The sequence below is a fragment of the Rattus norvegicus genome, chromosome 18 (assembly GCF_021556685.1).
Source record: "Rattus norvegicus strain SHRSP/BbbUtx chromosome 18, alternate assembly SHRSP_T2T, whole genome shotgun sequence".
NCBI lineage: Eukaryota > Metazoa > Chordata > Mammalia > Rodentia > Muridae > Rattus > Rattus norvegicus.
Window position 1 is genome coordinate 52,248,746 of NC_141551.1, and position 13,249 is coordinate 52,261,994.

At 45.6% G+C, this 13,249-nt stretch overlaps 1 protein-coding gene and 1 long non-coding RNA gene across 4 annotated transcripts in view; one reads left to right on the forward strand and one right to left on the reverse strand.

The window, feature by feature from the left end:
* The window catches only part of LOC147999805 (uncharacterized), a 38,319-nt gene that overhangs the window by 20,896 nt on the left and 4,174 nt on the right, over positions 1-13,249 (forward strand). The window contains exon 3 of the long non-coding RNA XR_015642984.1: positions 1,047-1,242. This is a non-coding gene — a long non-coding RNA (uncharacterized LOC147999805). The remainder of the gene's footprint in view (positions 1-1,046; positions 1,243-13,249) is intronic.
* Positions 1-13,249, reverse strand: part of Marchf3 (membrane associated ring-CH-type finger 3) — a 152,037-nt gene that overhangs the window by 15,369 nt on the left and 123,419 nt on the right.

A 13,249-nucleotide genomic window follows, 5' to 3' on the forward strand; every position in this document is an offset into this window, starting at 1 on the left:
TAATAGTCTGATAAGCATTTTGTATGCCTGAGGGTTTAGGGCATGTAATCCGATAGTTTATGCCAATAATGTGATACATATTAGTGCCTATTTTTGTTCCGAGGGTCTGTAATCTAAGTGGCCGAGGTCAGTTACACAGGTAGCCTATACCTGTGTAACTGAAACCAGTGATTCTAAGGCTCAGGTGAGCTTCCTTGAGAGACAATAGTTTACAGATATTTATACAAATTACTGCTAAAATTAAAGCATAACTACCTGGGTAAGTTGGCTTATGTCCATTGTTCTAGTACCTGGGAAGATGAGGCAAGGGGATTATGAGCTCAAGTCTATCTTCTGCTATATATGAGACTGTAAAAAAATTTTTTTAAGTACATCCATATGACATCACTGGGAAAGGACATCTGGTAGTGGGGACTGTGTCCTAGGTACCTTGTCCTGTCCTGTTTTTCCTTTTAATCTGGATTCCTTTGATGTAACGTCACACCTCAAATGTGACATTTTCTCAATCCTGTGAGTCCCAGTGAATCACTGAATCCAAGGACAGTCTTGGTGACTCTCAGCACAGAATGACACTGGTCCAATTCTACAAACTTAGGAAATGTCCCTGGGTTGGCTTTTCAGACCCCTAATGTCCTCACTCAGGATCACCTCTGACCTGCAGAAAGCCTGGGGATGAGACTCTCTTGTTGAAAGGAGTTTGGGTTGCTGCTGTTGCACTCGGTAACTGCCTTAGATGTGCATGCCCCAGCACAGCCTGCAGTCTGCAGGGGGTTACAGTGCAATTCTGCATTTACATACAAGTGTCAGCAAACACCAGTACTGAAGGCTTTTCTACAGATTAGCATGAAGCACCACCCACCAAATGAACATTTCTAGCTCCCGTGTCTAGCACCTGTCCTGTGTAGTGACAGAAGAGGCCAACAAGCCCTGAGAGCGAGGTACTACAGGATAATGATGGGGTAGCTGGACTGACACTGTGGGCTCTGTCTTCCATCCTGTTCCCACCAACAAACAAGTCTCTGATTGTCTGTCTGTCTGTCTGTCAGCACATGCCCAGTGCTGCCATTTGATGGCACCAAACAGAAGCCCTGCAGGATGCTGAGGAGAGGCCCCAAATGGCCAGTGCAGCACTTCTTGTAACACTGTAATAGGCTGACGAACGAGGGAGCATGGGAATGACCCAAGAATAAAGACAGGGTCATGTGAGGACAGAAGCAAACACAGGAGCCACACAGGCAGCAGGTAAGCTGGGGCTTGACTGGCAGAAACCTCCAGAATAAGTAGAAGGGGCAGAGGGATAAGGTCCAGAGCAGTGTCTGTGGGAGGGGTCCTTCCCCATGTCTGCCTGGATCCCAGCACATCAGCTTCTAGTGATAACCTCGTGAACACTGGGCTGAGATGTGGAAAGAGTCAATCTCGGCTCAAAAGTGGGCATGAATTAATATGAGGACACAGATAAGGGGGTCTACTTGCTTTTCGATATGAATCCCACGGCACATTATGAATATTTAACACAGATACCCAAAGGATCAAGTGCAAATCCATTAACCCTGCCATGGGCTGGTAGGCCCCCTCCCCCACTTCAGAAGCTTCGGAGGGCTCTCATTAACTGACATTTTCTTGCCTAAATACTGACACAACCCCCAAGAAGTGGAGGATAGAAATAGGTCATTATTATCCCAGTTCTACAGACTCTGAAAGGTTAAATGATTTCACCATGAGACACAGAGGCCAAAGTGAGGAGACAGCGGGTCAGGCTTTCTCCACTGCTGTCCAGATATTGCTACAGTAAAATATCCAAATATTTAAATGCAAGACATTGCTCAGCTTCCTAAAACCCCGGCACTCAAGGATTAGCAAAGCAGTCCCATTAGAGTTGGGTTTTCCCTGGAAGTGGACAGGAAGTCCGTGCACTCACCCCTGCACCCGCATTTACAGGAACAGGGTCCCCAGTAAACATGCTTCACGTGTGCAGAGGTTGCTTGCTTCCTTGACCACAACTTCCCTTTCCTTCCCTGGGAAATTCTGGACACGGGTCTATGCATCTCTGGCTGTCCGAGAACTTGCTGTGTAGATCAGGCTGGCCTAGAACTTGCTGTGTAGATCAGGCTGGCCTCTGCCTCACAAATGTCAGGAATAAAGGGGTGAACCACTACACCTGATGGACATATTTTATCAACACTAACATTTTATTATTTTACTTCTCTAAGTGGCCTCTGGCAATGCCTTGAGCAAGGGATGCTCTAGCTATGAAAGGAAGTAATTATGAATCAGCATTCACTTGATACACAGATATAAGATTTCTGTTTATTTATCTAATGTATCTTTGCATGTAATGACTGTAGGTGTGTATTACCATGGTACATGAGAGGACAGCCGTGGGTTTTGGGCCTCTCTTTCACCTTGTTTGAGACAGGGTTTCTTAGTTTACACGGGTGGGTACACAGGGCTAGCTAGTCCACCAGCTTCTGGCATTTTTCTGTCTGACTCCCATCTTCTGGGAGTACAACAGGACTGGGGGTGGGATTACAGACAGGTACAACTGTATCTGGCTTTATGAGGTTCTGGGATGCAAACTCTGGTCCTCACTTGTACACATGGCATGTGCTGTAACCATGGAACTGTCTTCCCAGCCCCATATTTATTCAGCAAAACAAACACACGGAGGCTTGGGAAGCAGCTCCATGGCACAGTGAACACACAACATGCACAAGGCCTGGGTTCAAGCCTTACTACCCCCTCCCTCCATAAAAGTGAAAACCATGGCATCTGTGACAGCTTGTTCTCCGTGTCTTGCAGTCTAATTGTTCTCTGATCTTGTATCCCAGAGAAACGTCCACTTTGTCTGTGTCCAATTGTACTTTATTGGCACCATTTTGGGAAGGCCCTGCTTATTCTTTGATTATATTTCAATTTAGTGTCTTCAGTTATGGGAAGTATGTGTTTTTTTTGAACCCCATGTGCCACTTGCTTCTCTGGGCAGGAAGAGTGGCAACAATCTGCTGTTGAGGAGAACATGGACAAATACCTATATAAACCATTCCAGCAGAGTTTGTAACAGAATATTTGATTGGCCTAAATTTCTAACAATATGAAATAAATTACAGAATTACTTAAAATAGTAATATCAAGTGATGACATAATCTTTTGCTTATAAACATGGTCTACTGCTGGGTAGAAAAACTTCTGGTTACAATGTATACTCTGATCCTATAATGTAGATACATTTATGCAGACATAGAAACACATTTACTAAAACATGGACTAGAGGGATACTTGACAAAGCAGTGGTTGTTCTTGGCATAGAATTATGAGATATGAGTGGTTTTAAGGTTTTATGAAATATATTGTTTTTCTGAAATGAACATGGACCATAGAGCTATATCTACACATGCTTTGTATAGAACATTTATACACACAGACTCATATTTAAGGAGGGAGGAGAGAAAGGGAGAGGAGGGGAGGAGAGAGAGAGAGAGAGAGAGAGAGAGAGAAACACAGAGAAACACAGAGAGACAGAGAGACAGACAGAGACAGAGAGAGACAGACACAGAGAGCAAGAGAGAGAGACAAAGAGAGACAGAGACAGAGAAACACAGAGAGACAGGGGGACGTGGGTGTCTAGCTGGTACACAGCACCACAGTAAAAGCACTTACCTTAGAACACCAGTGTGAACTAGAGCCTGTGGTATTCCCCACTTCTCAGAGACAGACATGGGGAGGAGCGAGTTTCGTAACCTACCCAAGGAGAGCTAGCAAGCAAGTGGCAGAGGTGGGATTCAAACTAGCCTCCACTTTTTGTTCCTTGTTTTCTCTATCAACACTTGTATTTTACACCACATGGTAACTGGGTGGTGAGCACAAGTGTATGCTAGGTTGTTTTAAAACTTAGGCAAGACATGGTAAGTCATGCCAGCTCTGTGGATGTGCAAAGCAGGGGTTTGGGGAGTATATTTCAAGTTGCTGAATGGTTGCCCGGGATGTTATCATGGTAATTCTACAAAATTTCCTGGGCTACTACTTTGATGGATGTTAATTCTTTTATCTAACCAGAATAAGGACCAGTTTCTTGGCATTTAATCTCCGCAACATTATCATGCTCATCGGCCTAATTCACAATGGGCAAAGGTTGACCTCAGTTGCAATGCCTTTGCTTTTCCGGTTCCTGTATGCCCTCTGCTTCAGTTACATTCACCCTGCACCCAGCGAGGCACTCATTCTGCAGTGGTGCCTCATCGCCTAAGTATGCAGCAAACACCAGGGAGGTGTAAGCGGCCTTGATTTTCCTGCTGGGCCTCATCTACACAAGCAGTGCCCAACAGTGCTTGCTGTACACAGGGCACACACGGTTCACATGCTGAAGCAAGGATGACACTTGTTTCTTGAGCCCTCACTGTATGTGCCCAGGATTATCTTCTATGTGACCTAATAATCCATACAATAATTTCTGTAGAAGGTAAGCCGTACAAGAGCGGCCCTGGCTTCTGTCTCGGGTCTAGCCCTAATGAGTGTGCTCATAACCATTCTCTCCTATCTTCATCCTTAGCAAAAAATGAGAGGGGGGAGAACAGAGGAGGGGGCTCACACTTACCAGTTCTTATCAGCATAAACAGTATCTGTTCATGGTGCTTGGCCTGGTGTGAGACACCACCATGCCACTGTGGATAGTGTTTGCAGCTAAATGGCCAGTTTAATCTTATTCTTCGGCTAACACTTGGTTGGTGGTTGGTTGCCTTTGAAGACCAAGGTCAGTGCTGGAGGATACTAATCTGTATGGCATCTTTCAGCTGACTGGCCCACCCCCAGGGCTGGGGCATTCATCTTGCTTTGTTTTTTCTGGTGCCATAAGAAATGAGGCAGGCAGCTGGGAAGGCTCACGTCCAATCCCTGCACTGGAGAGGCAGCAGTCAGCAGGGCCTACCAGGGGAGATCCTGTCTCAAAAGGCCCAAACAAGCAAACAAGTGGACAAACCAACCCAGGAAGCAGATTAAAATCTTTGTGTTGAAATAGCCAGCAGTGAGCTGCGCTGCCTACTTTTCTGTGGGGATCTCATTTTAATCATTAACTTGTCCCTGAGTCATGATGCTGATCTATTTTTGGAATTAAGTTCAACCGACAAACAAACCGAGGAGAAACCCAACTGTGATGAGCAGAGCAGGGCCTGAGACACTGGGGAGTTAGTGCGGCATGCTACTACCAGTGAATGGTCTCACTGGCTGACTGGGATGAACCGCCGAGGTGGGCATACTGTGGGTTCAACCTGATTACAGTGTCACTACGTTAAGTCTTAGTCAGGGCTTCTATTGCTGCAGCAAAACCCCATGATCAAAAAGCAAGTTGGGGAGGAAAGGGTTTATCTGGCTTACACTTCCACATTGCTGTTCATCACTGAAGGAAGTCAGGACTGGAACTCAGAGCAGGAACCTGGAGGCAGGAGCTGATGTGGAAGGGTACCACTCACTGGCTTGCTCAGCCTGTTTTCTTACAGAATCCAGGACTACCCAGCCAGGAGCAGCATTACCCACAATGGGCTGGGCCCTCATCACTAAGTAAGCCTTACAGCCAGGTTTTATGGCGGTATTGTCTCAATTGAGGTTCCCTCCTTTCAGATAACTCTAGTCTGTGTGTCAAGCTGACACAAGTCCGGCCAGCACAGTCCTTCACTGAAGGGTGGGTATGAGGGGATAGTAGACTCTGCCTTGAGAGGCCAAGGTTAAGTCCCCAAGCTAGGAAGAATACTTTGTAGGTGACTTTGTACCAGAACCAGATTTTGGTGGCAAAAACTTTCCATCAATTACATTCCTCCCACAAATCTCCTTAATTGGAAGCCATCATGAGAATGAAAGAAACTTGGAGAAGGACACACACATGTTTCAGAGCTGGAATTGAGGCAGAGAAGGCCAGGTTTCAGTATGCACTCATTCTGGGTTCTTGTCTGAATGTGCCCTGCTCGCTTGGTCCTTGGGAGAATTACTAATCAACTTGAGCTTCTTGGGAGAGTTCTTACTTTAGAAGTGCACACGTTCTAGGCTGAACTGCCTTGATTTGTCTGTGGAGCTGGAACATGGAGGGGGCAGTGTGACGAAAGGAGGTGTCAGACCCTTTGCATGTTTAAAAACTGGAGATAACCCCAGTGAACCTGACTGTTGGGGGGAGGGCGGCAATGGGGGGGGGGTTGGGAGGGGAACACCCATAAGGAAGGGGAGGGGGGAGGGGGATGTTTGCCCGGAAACCGGGAAAGGGAATAACACTCGAAATGTATATAAGAAATACTCAAGTTAATAATAATAAAAAAAAAGCCTTAAAAAAAAAACTGGAGATAAGACCTGAATACCATGCTTTTTCCTTGCCTGAAGCAAAGCAGACCACACACTGCTACCAGTGTTTGAGTCCCTGAATCCCCGTGCTGTCCCTGCATGCACTTCCAGGTCAGCTGGAGCTGGGCAGAGGGAAAGTCTGACTCCAGGGAAGCTAAGGAGATGCTCACTGTGGATGCCCATGCAGCCAGGCTGGAAGTCAGAACTTATCAGACGATTGCTCAAGCCTGGGCCTCCTTCCATAGCTCTAGCTGTACACATCCAACGCCCCACTCCACATCACCACTGAGATGACTAACAGACAACTCAAATGTCATCCATCTAACAGAAGCAGCCCAAGCCTTTATTTCCAAATCTCTTTATCAGTAAATGACAACTCTGCTATCGTACTCACTCACGAGCCTGTCTCCTTTCCGTGTCTTACCCTGCTCTTGTGGCTCCTCCGTACCAGCACTATCTCAAACTGACAGCTTCGGTCTGGGCACTTCATCCCATTCTCACTGCTGCCAGGTCAGCCTGGGTCCCTATTATGTCTGGAGATGATAACTCCCGGTCCCTCTCTGCCGCCTCACAGCCCAGTCAGAAACAGCAGTCATCGTCATCTAGAAATACCAAACACACTCATTCTCAACTCCCCAGCAGTTCTAATAAAATCCACCCTGCTGGGAAATACAGGGTCAGACCTCACCCCATCCCACTGTTCTGACTGTGTCTCCCACTAGCTTCCCCTTCAGAGAACGGACTTCACCCGTTACTGAATGGTTAACTCCTCGTCACTTAACTCCTAGCTCAAAGGCCTCTGCTCGCTGAAAATGCTTACAGGTCAGGGAGAGCGCTCAGTAGCAAAGCACCTGCTATGCAAGCAGGAAGACTTGATTTGGGATCCCCAGTGCCCCTGTAAAAGCTGGGCATGGTATGTGCTCCTGTCACCCTAAAGCTTGATGGGGAAGGGAAGGACAGGAGGCAGAGACAGGAGGATTCCAGGGACTTACTGGGCAGACTGTCAATCCAATCAGTGAGCTCCAGGGTGAGTGAAGAGACCCTTCTGTACAAACACAGTGGGGACAGCGGTAGAGGAAGGCACCTGGTGTTCGGTTCTGTTCCTCCCCATCCCATACACGTTCACACGCACACACATGCATACCACAAACATACATCTGTGAACAGCTGGCATATTTTCTACAGGGCACAGAATGACTGTCAGAAAGAAGCATCATTTCTTTGTTACTGATTCATTTGTTGCTATCCATTGCAGTAAAACCTCCTTGAAGACATTTATATTGTTACATAACACAACAACATATCACACACACACAGACACACACACACAGACACACACACACACGAACACACACACGCACACACACACGCGCGCGCACACACACATGCACACACACGTACACACGCACGTGCACACACACATACACACATACACACACATACACACACATACACATACACGCACGCATACACACACACACGCACACGCACACATACACACACATACAAGCCAAGTGCTGACTACATTTGGTATGGCTTGGGCAGATGTGATTACTTTGTGCTGGATAACCAATTGGGGCTCATCTCTAGAAGAGGCTAATTCTCCTTCTCTTTATTTAGTTACAGTGTTATCCTAGCAATACCCTAGTAATTTTTCCTTTTTTAAAAAATCGAAGATAGATTTTCTTCATACAATATATTCTGATTAAAGTTTTATCTCCTTCAACTCCTCCCAGATCTTCTCTATCTCCCCCTCCACCCAAATCCACACCCTTTCTTTTTCTCATTAGAAAACAAACCGGCATCTAAAAACTAAACTAAAATAAAGAACAAACAAACCAGAACAGGATAAAACAAACAAATAGAAAAAAAAAGAGCCAAAGAAAAACCACACACACAAACACACACAAACACACACACACACACACACACACACACACACACACACACACACGGAAATCCCATAAAAACACAAAACTAGAAATTGTAATATATACGCAAAAGGCCTATAAGTAATATGAGGAAAAAAAAGAGACTCAAAGTGATGAGAAAAAAAACCTTCCAAAAATACCAGAGCTTGTTTCTTCTCCCCCTCCTTCTTTTTCCTCTTTCTCCCCCTCCTCCTCCCTCTTCTTCTTCTGCCCTCCCTTTCCCCCTTGTCCTCTTTATTTTAAGGCTGGCATGGTGTACATGCCTTTAATCCTAGGTCTCGGAAGGCAGAAGCAGTCAGATCTCTGAGTTGGAGCCTAGCTCCTAGAGAGCGAGTGCCAGGACAGTCAAGGCTATAGGGAAAAATGCTGTTTTAGAAGCCCCTCGCCCCAAGCCAAAACGGAAAAGCTCCTTTTTAGTTTACGTGTGCGAGTCTTTGCCTGAGTGCGTGTATACAGATCATGAGTGTGCCTGGTGCCCACAGAGCAGAGGGTGGATCCCCTGGAACTGGAGTTATGGATGGTTGTAAGCCATTGTGTGGATGCTGCAAACTGAACCCTGGGTCCTCTGAAAGAGCAGCAGGTGTTCTGAACCACTGAGCCTTCTCCTGGCCCCAGGGACTTTGTTCTTGTTTATTATACATGGCTTGACCTGGAAGCAGCACTGAGACATCGTAGACAGTGAAAATGAACCAATAAAGAGGCAGTCGGCAGCCCTGACCAGGAATGATCCTATGGTATTAGTTAGACTAATTAGATTGACTGGAAAGAAAAGTATTTTGTTGTGTGCAAACATCAAATCATCAAGTTCATTGCTTTTAGTCTAGATTAAAGACAACCATATATCGAATATTTCACTTGATTTCCGAAACAGCTACTTCTGTTGTTATTATAAGATGGAAAACCTGTAGTTTCTATTTAAGATTTTCTAAGATGAAAATGACCATGTCATTTCTTCTCGACAGGTAATGAAATAGCGCGAGAAACCCAGCAAAATTATTCAAGGTTCTTTGTACTCATTGGGTTACAATTATTCTGTCTCTCAATATCTCTTTTGAGGAGACTACCTTGAAATAATTGAGAAGTCCACAATAGCAAATATCCATTTAAAAATGAAACAGCTCTAGTTTAACCAGAAATATGCATTGAGTGTTTCTCACGTGCATGTTTGAGCATTTTCCTGAATGTAATGATGTTAGTTGGTGTCATTATTCCCATTCCAGATAGAAAGCTAAGCCTTGCCTGTTCAGGGTCAGATGGTGGAGGAGCCAATATGCAAAGCCTCTGGCCTGCACTCTCTTAGCACTTCTTTCTCCTGCTTTTGCTCTCCCTGAAATCTTAATCCCTGTTTCTCACTTTTTCCTGCACGGAAGCATTGAGAAAGCAGTGGAGAAGACACAGGCTTGGAAGAGGGCGGTGTGGCAGCGTCCATTTGTCTCCATGTGGGTTTCCTTGATACCATGACTTTTATCAAGTTTCTTCACCTCTTCTGGAGTAAAACGTGGGAATCTCCCTTAGTCAGCTTTTTCAGGGGTGATAAAGGGACTTCCCTACTTGACACAGAGACGATGTAGAACTTGCAGGTTCCCACTTGAACTGAAAACATCAGGCTCAACTAAAGAGCACACACATCACCCCTCAGGCTGCCCCTCTATGAGCTCTGAACTTGTATGCATGGGAGCTTACTGTATACCTTTCCATGTGTGGAATAAGCAGTTCAAATCTCACAAGGCAGAGAGTTCAAATCTCACAGTGGAATAAAGGACATCCGTCACTCCAGTGAACCCATGCCCCTCCCAGATTAGGCCACACCAGCATGTAGCAGCACAGTGTCAATGGCTCTAGTGTCACCTCCCATTTCTTCCTCTCTTCCCAGCCCCAACCAATCTATGGGCAAGTCCTATCTCCTGGATTGTTCAAGTCTCTCTAATGCCAGCACTTCTTCCCCTGACCCCAGTAGGGTCTCACTGCTGACTCGAGCTGGCCTCAGCCGTGGGATTGGTTGGCCTTAGTCTCCTAAGTGCAGAGACTGATGGCGTGCCATTACGCCTGGCCTCTAATGCCAACTATTACCTTTTCCCCAGCTCCCTTTTTATTTTCTGAGCCACTCAGCAATCTTCCTTTATACTCTTCTATCCCTGTTGTCCTGGAAGCAAGTTTCCACAGAGTGGTGAGACGGCACCACTTTTCTTTCTAAAACTCCACACTCTTCGAAGAGTCTTCCATGACTCGGGTATTTATATGCATAGACCCAAGGGGCCAACGGTAGGTTCTCAGGATCTATGGTTTTGGATCAGGGAAAAAAACCTCACCTTTGGTTTTAGAAACTTAACTGCAGTTGAACCTCTTAGTGAGTCATGCAGAGAATCTCAATGTCATTAGCAGCACTTGCCACCCCCAGAGCCATGGGTATTTCATATCACTTCACAATTGTTGCAGGTAGTCTGAAATATTGCTGCTTCAAAGATAATTACTTGATCTGCCACACAATGTATTAATAAAGAAGAATTTGCCTTTCACTGCATCACTGCCTTTTAAATATTTTGATAACTCCATTTTAATGTAATCTATTTCCTTCACGTTCTTATGTAATTATTGCTATGCAGTTAAAAGTGCAAGGCTCTAACAGACAGCCGAAGGGTCCACGGAGAAGTTTAAGCATCTGTAGTCTAGCTCTTTTCTTCCCATTCCTGTCTTGGGTCCTTTGAGTGGTTGTTCCTTCTGCTTGGGGCTCCTCTTCCCTACTTCTCTCTTACGGCTGGACTGTCTGTCACTCATGGCACCACCTTCACAGGTTACCCCAATCTACACATACACACTCCAACCTTCTGTACCATGGGCACTTGTTTTGATCCCTTGATGACTTTTCTCACCTTCAGAAATGATATTTGCGTGCTTCTACAAAAGCCTTTTTTCCTAGCCTGTAAGCCTTCTTAGAATATGGCATGTGCCTGTCCTGTCCACGTCTCTATTCCTATTTTCTAAGATTATTAAGTTGCACTTGATAACTGTTGGCTGAAGAAATACACAAATTCTTGAAAACCAGAGAATATCTCTGGGTAGAATTAAGATGAACAGAACTGACACACACACACACACACACACACACACACACACACACACACACACCCCTCCACATGCAGGATATAGATTGGCTGACCTTGCTGAAGGTAGGTATACCCTAGCACACAGAGGGCTGGAATCTTCTCAAGGCTCTACTTGATTCAGTGCTTAAACCCACGAGCTGTGCCAATACTGATGGCTCCTAATGTTGCTTGGTAACTCTGCGTCACTTTCAAAGGCAGCCCTTCCTGCAAGAGTAGTTTGGGCGATGTTGTACATCTCCATTTGCATCATGTGAGTGGCTCATGCTTTCAAGAGTTCAGACATGCTCCGTGTTAGGCTCCTCACCGAAGAGTCTCTCACTTGCTGCCCAGCCACCCATTCTTACTGCCTCCTGGACTTTCTGCTCATCTCCCATGGGGTTTGGTGTAGATGACCAGAGCAGGTGAATATGTGGCACTCTGTCACAGAGGGGAAGGCAGTATTGATTATTTTGGTGGCATTACCTTATGTTCAATGACTATAGATTGCTTTGCCAGTTGATGGTGCCCTCTGCAGTTACATAGGTACTGGGGACTGAACTCAGGACCTCTGTTAAGAACATCGAGTGCTTTTAACCCCAGCGCCCTGAGAAGATTTTCTTAAGGGGTAAGGGTGAGAGCTCAACTATATCCTGAGTCATGACTTCAGGAACTAGTGTGTGTGGGAGGGGCATGGAGGGCCCTGGCTGGATGGATAAGCATGCTTCCCCTGGCTGTGGGAAGCATCTACTCCAGCTGGGAGACACACACATTTTGGGCTTCAGTGGTCGTGAGATATGTACCCAGAGGAGTCCTATGGCAGAGCCAAGTCAAGCATAGAAGAAACCAAATTAATCACTAACCCAGGCCCTGTGTATAGGCACAACTGCATGGTGTACTCTCGCCCAAGGCAGCAATCCACTAACTGGTGTGCTTCACATGACATACCATGGCCTGCTTGTGTGAAAGGAAACTGCTATGAAAGATTGAGAACTTCAGATATTTTCAGACTTCAGATATTTTATTATAAGTGCTGGACTCACTTTTAGAAAAATATGTCTCTGTTCCCTTTCAGTTTTCACAACTTTCTAGATGGGGGCACTTTGACTTACGGTGAAGAGCTTGAGAAACCCATCATCCTTTTGAACTTGTATTTGAATATACACTTTTTACCAGATTCTCAAAGTATCCCAGAGACACAGGAGAGGGTGAGAAGCAGTGTTGGAGATTCTCTGCCCACATTTTCTAAGGTAGCCCCTGGTCTAGCATGATTCTCTGGAGTTTGATGAGTTGGAGATGGGCAGTAGGGTTTGGTTACCTGAGAGGAAGATTTCTCTTTAGCCCTTGAGCACTGCCCACCCTGTAAAATGCTCAAAGAGCAAAGAAAGGCATAAAATGTGAGATTTTAAGAAATGATCTCTATAGGACATAAGGCAGTAGAATGAGAGAGCGAGTACACTGAATGGATAAATGAACTTAAGGAAAGAGCTTGCTGAGGAAGGAGCTTGCAAGGATTCTACTAATATTTAAAAAGTCAATCTATAAATGACTTCCATGAAATGAGAGAAAAATGAGAGCAAGGTTTCATCATCTCACCACGATAGGGAGAGTCAGACTTCATCATCTCACCATGATAGGGAGAGGGTCAGACTTCATCATCTCACCATGATAGGGTCAGACTTCAAAAGGGAAAACCACGGCCATCCCTGTACCTGTTTCCAACTGCTAAAGTAGAGGTGGCTGTACCTAGGAATAGGAGAGCTTTAAATGCTTAGAGAAGGGGCCCAGGCAACAGCACAGGAGGTAAGTGGGAGGACAACATGAACGCAAGCAATCAAGAAGTGAGCATTGCCCACAGCTAGGAGGTCCACAATCCTGTTCCTGTGAATTCATAGCTGGATCTTGCAAATCCTGTGCCAA